The sequence below is a fragment of the Nicotiana tabacum genome, chromosome 5 (genome assembly GCF_000715075.1).
Source record: "Nicotiana tabacum cultivar K326 chromosome 5, ASM71507v2, whole genome shotgun sequence".
In the NCBI taxonomy this organism is placed as follows: domain Eukaryota; kingdom Viridiplantae; phylum Streptophyta; class Magnoliopsida; order Solanales; family Solanaceae; genus Nicotiana; species Nicotiana tabacum.
This window is the reverse complement of record NC_134084.1, coordinates 101,915,175-101,923,385: the sequence shown is the minus strand read 5'-3', so window position 1 is coordinate 101,923,385 and position 8,211 is coordinate 101,915,175.

Genomic DNA, 8,211 nt, shown 5'->3' with positions numbered 1-8,211 from the left:
TCCCGTATGAGGTATTCACAGATCATCGGAGTCTGCAGTATTTGTTCAAACAGAAGGATCTTAACTTGAGGCAGAGGAGGTGGTTGGATCTATTGAAAGACTATGATATCACTATTTTGTATCATCCCGTAAAGGCCAATGTGGTGGATGATGCCTTGAGTAGAAAGGTTTTGAGAGTGGGTAGCCTTACGTATATTCTAGTTGGTGAGAGGCTGCGTGTATTAGATGTTTAGTCTTTGGCCAATCCGTTTGTGAGGTTAGATGTTTCGGAGCCCAGTCGTGTTCTCGTTTGCATAGTCTCTCGATCTTCCTTGTATGAGCGCATCAGAGAGCGTTAGTATGATGACTCTCATTTGCTTGTCCTTAAGGACACGGTGGTGCCAAGCAGGTTACTAATGGAGATGATGGGGTTTACAGATGCATGGTTGTATTTGTGCGCCCAATCTAGATGGGCTTCCACACCTTTTCAACAGTCCAAGTACCTTTCTATGTCCGTTCGAGGACGAACATTTGTTTTAGAGGTGGAGAATGTGATGACCCAATAGGTCATTTATAGTTTTACCCTTCATTTCTGTGCTCCAAGACCTTGAATAGATCTGTTTATCCTTCCTCGAGTTGCTTGTGCAGTCCATGTCTTTCTCTGGAAAAGTTTTATGTGAAAAATCTATGAAAAAGTGAAATTTAGCTTTAAAAACTATTTGAGTTGACTACGGTCAATGTTTTGTGTAGCCGGACCCAAATCAGTGTTGTGAAGGATCCGGTGGCTCTGTATCGTGATTTGGGACTTGAGCGTATGCCCGGAATCGAATTCGGAATTTTCTAACTTGAATTAACATAATTTGTTGAAAACTAGCAATTTAAACGTTTAAAGAATTCCTAAGTTTGATCATAGGTTGACTTTGTTGCTACTGGGTTTGAATTTTGGTTCCGAAACTTGGTATAGGTTCATTTCAGTACTTATCACTTGTCTGCAAAATTTGGTGCAAAACGGAGTTGATTTGACGTGATTCGGACGTCCAGTTGTAAAATTGAAAGTTCTTAAGTTTCTTCAAAAATTTCATTCGTTTTAGTGTTTGTTTCGTTGTTCTAGGTGTTATTTTGGTATTTTGATCGTGCGAGCGAGTCCGTATGATATTATTACACTTGTGTGCATGTTTGGTTTGGAGCCGAGGCGCTCGGATGAGTTTCAATAGGCTACATAGTGAATTTTTGAACTTGGAAGAATGTTTGTGATGACCCAAAATGTCATCTTTAATTTAAATAATTATCTCGGTATTTTAAGACCTTGAAAAGTGCTATCAATAAATCCTCGACTTGCGTGCGCAGTCCGTATAATTTTTCGGAAGGTTCTTATGTGAAAAATAGATTAAATTGTGAACTAGAGCTTTAAAACTCAACTGAGTTGACTTCGGTTAATATTTTGAGCAAACGAACCCGGATAAAAGCTTTGACCATTCCAGTAGTTCCGTATCGTGATTTGGGACTTGGTCATATGCCCGAAATCGAATTTGGAGGTCCCTAGATCAAATTATCGCCATTTAACGGAATTTAGAAAACTATGGCTAAAGATTTCTTAAGTTTGACCGGAGATTTGACTTTTTGATATCGGGGTAGAAATCCAGTTCTAAAATTTTTCATAGCTTAGTTATGTCATTTATGACTTGCGTGCAAAATTTGAAGTCAATCGGATTTGATTTGGTAGGTTTTTGCATCGAATATAGAAGTTGGTCGTTCCTAGTTTTATTAGGCTTGAATTGGGGTGTGATTCATGGTTTTAGCATTATTTGATGCGATTTGAGGTTTCGACTAAGTCCGTATCATGTTTTAGGACTGGTTGATGCATTTTTGTTGAAGTCCCGAGGGCCTCAGGTGGATTTTGAAAGGTTAACGGATAAAAAAAAAGTTGCTGAATTTTTCTCTTTGGACAGTTGCTGATTTTTCTATAGCATGTGAACAATATTCGTGAATAGTGACTGTAAACAGTAATCGTGAATAGTACCCCGTAAACAGTGCCGTTGAACAGTACCCCATGAATAGTGTAGTGAACAGTACCGCGTGAACAGTACCCAAACGCGTGAACAGTGCCCCCGACATTTTCTGGGTAGATTCTTAAGTTCTGAAAATGGGACTTGTCCCATTTTCCATTTTTATCAAATTGGAGCTCGTGGAGAGGCGATTTTCAGAGAAAACAATGGGGTAAGTGTTCTTAACTTAATTTTGGTCAGATTACTCGAATCTATTACTAGTTTTGGCATTAAATCTGTGAATTTAGTTGGAAGAGTTTGAAAACCCTCTTGGATAGATTTGAGGATTTGAGGGTCGAAATATTATCGAAATTTAGTAATTTTGGTATGGTTAGACTCGGGGTTGGATGGGGTTTCATATTTCGCAACTTTCGTCGAATTCCGAGACGTGGGTCCCACGGGCGAATTTTTAGTGCAATTTCGGATTTTTAATAGAAAATGTAAAATTTCATATGGAATTAATTCCTATAATTTTTATTGACTGAATCGAATTGTTTATTACTAGAATTGAGAATTTCGGGCACGAATTCGCGAGGCAAAGGCTTGTTGGAATTTTGAATTGGTTGCAAAGCGAGGTAAGTGTTTAGTATAACCTTAGCTTGAGGGATTAGAAGTTGTGTCCTATTTGTTATGTGTTATTTGTTGAGTACGACGTATAGGCATGATGACGAGTATCTATACGTTGGTGTCAAGCATGCCCGTGAGTCTTATACTTTCATTAATGTGACTCCGTTTCGTATTGTATATGCTTTATATAATAATTTCTACTGAGGAATATGACTTGTGGAAGTATTATTGTTAATTAAACATTGTAGAGCATTGGCTCAAGTTGAGAATTGAATTGTTGAACATTGTAGAGCATTGGCTCAAGTTAAGGATTGAATTGTTGAACATTGTAGAGCATTGGCTCAAGTTATGAATTAAGTTGTTAAGTAAACATGAAAGAAGAAAGGAGAGAGAGAGAGAATCATGATATTGTCTCCCTTGCCGGGATGTTATTGTTTTGATGTTGTTTCCCTTGCCGAGATTTGATTGTGATACTATTGTTCCCTTGCCGGGATTTTATTGTGATTTCGTTTATTTCCTTGCCCTTATTCCTTGTGATTGTTGTTTGGGTGAGGAAGAGTGTTAAAGCACGAAGGTTGATGCCGTGTATGATTTGGTGAGGAAGAGTGTTAAAGCACGAAGGGTGATGCCGTGTATGATTTTGTGAGGAAGAGTGTAAAGCACGAAGGGTGATGTCGTGCAGTACGATATACAATTCTGTGCCGATTATATTGATTTGATGGTGAGGATGAGAGTAAAAGCATGAAGGGTGATGTCGTACAGTTTATATTGATTCTTATGGTGAGGACGAGGGTAAAAGCACGAAGGGTGATGTCGTGCACTTGCCCTTGATTTTTCCTAATCCTAATTGAGTTATGTTGTCCTTTACGTTTGTTACTGATTTTCTGTTGTTACTTGATTTTATTTCGATGTTATAGATTCCCTTACCCTTATTTCTTGTGATTGTTGCTTGGGTAAGGAACAGTGTAAAGCACGAAGGGTGATACCGTGTATTGTTTTGGTGAGAGAGTGTTAACGCACGAAGGGTGATGCCGTGCACTTTCTATTTGTTGTGTTTACTTGTTATTAACAATTCAAGTGTATTAACTATTTAGATCCATTTACTGTTGTGATCCTTTGTGTTGGAATCCATAGTGTTTACAATACCTCGCCTTATTTTTTTTATATGTTCAATACTTCAAATTTCAGAATTTGTTACATTTTTAACTCAATTAATTTCTCAATTAAATTTTCCTTAAACCGTTTGAGGTTGTACTTTACTTAAAAAGGAATTTCTACTATGTTTTGATTTATTGATTTCTCGTATTAAAGGGAATGATTCATTCGATATTGTACTTTAATTGAAAAAGGTATTTTCTTTATCAAATGATTTCTAAATAAAACTTCATCTTTTCTTGTTGGTTTCCTAATTGGGTTGGAAGCTGTACTCTACTTATGTTAAGTGAATGAGGCTCTTTGAACATTCTTAATTGTATTGGGTTATGGAACCTATGAACTGAGTAACATGAGGATATTGTTGTTCAATGTGAGGCAGAAATATGTGGGCACGTGGTGCCGGGAAAATATTATATTTTTATTTAATGGCACGTGAGTTGTTCGTATGATTGTGATATAAATTCGGGCACGAGGTGTCGTGAAAATATGAAAGTTAGCGGAGACCTATATTATTTATGATTATGAAATGAGGCGTCACAAGGTGACCTTTACTCGAAAGAATTATATTCGAAAGATGCTTATTTGAAAGATATTTATTTAAAGGAAATATATTCATTGAAAAGCATATTATCTTAGAGATTTATATTTGAAGGACTTGATTAATTGATTGCACTTGTATCTTTTATTTGTTGAGAAACATTTACAGTGTTCTTGTTGTCTGCTATCTATATTACTGGTTGATCATTGTTGCCATCATTGTTATCTACTTCATATTATTTTCATACGCCATAACCCACAGGTTTATTTGGTAGTCTGGTCCTAGCCTCGTCACTACTTCGCCGAGGTTAGGCTAGGCACTTACCAGCACATAGGGTCGGTTGTGCTGATACTACACTCTGCACTGTGTGCAGATACTGATACCGGAGTGCTTGGACTATAGTGAGGGTGTTGTCTTCAGCCCACACAGGCGATACGAGGTAGTCCTGCAGACGTCCGCGGGCCTTGGCATCACCTCCTATCTTTTCCTTTATCTTGTTTCCTTTACTCATTTCAGAAATAGTATATATTTTATCTTTCAGACTTTGTATGTAGTATTCTTAGACCGTCTGTGAAACTGTGACACCAAATCCTGGGTAGAGTTGCATTTAGACTTCCGCAATTTTGTATTAAGATAAATTGTCAGATTTTGTCTTCCGCTTAATTATTTTTCGCTATTTGCATGATATGTACTCATCACTGATAATGGTTTAAAACTGGGAAAGGTTAAGTAATTAGGATAATTTGGCTTGTCTAGCTTTCACCAGTAGGCGCCATCACGACTCTCGAGGGTGTGAAATTCGGGTCATGAAAATGTTGGTGCATTAGGTCTGTAGATCTCGCATTTGCAAGGACCTGTTCGCAAGTGCGAGGCCAGGCTTGCATATGTGAAGTTGATGGGGGCTGGTTCAGCTTTGCTTTTGCAAAGTTAAGTCTGCATATGCGATGGTGGGAAAGTTCGTATTTGCAAACTTTTGTGTCGCAATTGCGACTAAAGGAAAACTGGGGCAGACTCGCATTTGTGAGTCGATTGTTTGCATTTGCAATAAATTCGTTGATTTAGCGACGAAAGCAGGCTCAATGACTTTTTCGCTTTTGCAAAGAGTTGATCGGTTTTGTAATCATTGGAATTGCGAATATGTGTCACAATTACGATAACTGCAGTTGAGTAAAAGAGGGGGGATATAGGATTTTGCTTATTTCTCACAAACTCTCAACCCTAAACACCCTAGAGGCAATTTTTTCAAGAAATTTTCTTCCTAAATACATTGGTAAGTGACTTGAATCTACTTCTTTTTAATTATCCATTACATTTCATAGGATTTCAATATCAAATCTAGGATTTTCATGGAAAAAATTAGTGATTTGGGTAGAATTATGGATTTTTGTAAATTTGGGATTTAGATCTCGAATTGAGGTCGGATTTCGAATTAAATTACATAATCGGGATCAATGGTGAATGGCTAATTGAGTTTTGGTCTGAATCTCTGGTTTTAACCAAGCGGGCTCGGGGCTGAATTTTACTGACTATGTCAAAAATGATCTAAAATGAACCTCTTTCATTTGTGGGTTCTAAAGCTTATTTTGAATCATTTGGTCAATAATTTGCTAGATTTGGTTGGTTTGGAGGCTTGTTCGAAAGGCAAGGCCATGGTTGAACTTTGAGTTGATTGCGAAGAGAGGTAAGTGCTGGGTCTAACCTTGATTTGAGGAAATTAGAAACCCTTGGACTACATGTTATGTGAATTATATGTGAAACGACGTATATGTGAGGTGACAAGTGTATATGCGCCATTACATTACTTGCTTCCCTATTTTCATTGTTTCGTAGTATATTTTGTTTCATGCCTTAATTGCTACATGCTTATTTGATTTCCATGCCATAATTGCTACTTGCCATTTAGCATTTATTGTATTAAATTGTCCATCCCCTCCATAATTTCATGTTTATTTACTACTTGTCTCTATTTGCTTCATTTACATGTCTAAATTGTCTTATACCTTGTTTGCTTTATAGTTTCGTATTAATTATTGCCTTCATTAATGTAGTTTCACTTGTATGAATTGTTAAATGGTAGATATCGCTAAGTTGGTAAAGTTGAGATATCTGAGTAGTTTGAGTCTCTTTGGTTACCATGTTATTTCCCATTGCTCGTACATTTGTTCTGTTGATGTATGATTTCTTGTAAATCTTGGTTATTGAGTTGCTATTGTTAATTGAAATTGTTTGGGGAGTGGGTTGCACGATGCAACTAAAATTGAAAGGTAATGAATTGAAATGACGGAATAAGGACGGATTATATATTGACAGATGATTATATGGTGGGATCGGGTTGCGCGCCGTAACGGATTATTTGAAGCAGATATTGTGGGATCGGATTGTACGCCACAACATATTGATGAAAGTTATATTTAGTTGTGACTATTGGATTGGCCTTGGTTGTTAAGATGAGTTATATGACTTGTCATTCGGGACTCTCTGTTAGTTGATTTTGAGTTTGTTGATATGAATTACTTGCTTTACTTCTATTCATGTCTTTTCTGTTATTATTATTTCTATTTCGTATAGGTTAATGTAAGTGACTCGCCTTAGCCTCGTCACTAATTCATTGAGGTTAGACTTGACACTTACAGAGTATATGGTTAGACTCGACACTTACAGAGTATATGGGGTCCGTTGTACTCATACTACACTCTGCACTTCTTGTGCAGATACCGGAGTTAGTCCCAGCAGCATTCCGTATACTTGCTCAGATCCAGCTATTTAGAGGAGACTTGAGGTATAGCTGCACGGCGTCGGTAGCTCTGAAGTCCCCTTTTGCTTCTTTTAGCTGTTTATTTGATTCAGACAGTTATGTTTATTTCAGATCATTATCTGTAGTATCTTAGACGCTCATCTATTCACGACACCAGTTTCGGGATTTGTATTTGGATTTTGTCACTTATTAATTTATTTACCTTGTTTCAAACTATTCAGTTTCTATATTGTCATCGTATTTGAAATTTGTTAAAAATGGTTAGTAATTATAACTAACTTTAGCTTGCCTAGCAAGTGAATTGTTAGGCATCATCACAGTCCCGAAGGTGGGAATTCCGGTTCGTGACATTCGACTATATCTATAGTAGGATAGATAGGTTTCTCCCTGTAATAATGATGTAGAAACTTCAATATGATACCAGATTTACGTGTTTGCTTTATAACCAATATGTATTATTCGGTAATTTAGAGCATGAAACCTCTATCTCTTTTTCTTTTCTTTGTTTTCTCATTTGAATACAAAAAGGAAAAAGGAAAAATATAAAGCTAGGAGTCCATTTTCGATGCAAAATACACAACAAACATGGTTCTCACTCACTACTAGAAATCCAAAAAAAAAAATGATCATAAAAAGCGACCAAAGTTGGTAGCTTATTGGCCAAAAAGCGACCAAAGTTGGTAGCTTATTGGCCAAAAAGCGACCAAATAGCGACCAAAATGGGCTGGTCGATATTAAGCTGGTCCCTTTACCTTAGGGACCAAAGTTGGTTGCTAATTAGCGACCAACTTTGGTCTCTAAAGTAAAAGGACCAAATATTCCTGTAAAGAAAGTAGCGACCAACGTTGGTCGCTATATTATTTTAATAATATAAATTTGGTGACCAACGTTGGTCTCCAAATGTAAATTACATTTTTTTTATTTATTATTAATCATAAAAAACGACCAACTTTGGTCTGAAACAAATATTATATTTTAAAAATCTGGAAAATAGAGACCAAAGTTGGTCGCTTTATTATTAATTTTTATAAATATTTTTTAAAATAAGCGACCAAAATTGGTCGCCAACAGCAAGTATTAATTTTTTTAAAATTATAAGCGACCAACTTTGGTCGCAATATTTCCAGAAATTGTTTTTTTAAATGGAATTGCGACCAAAGTTGGTCGCTTTT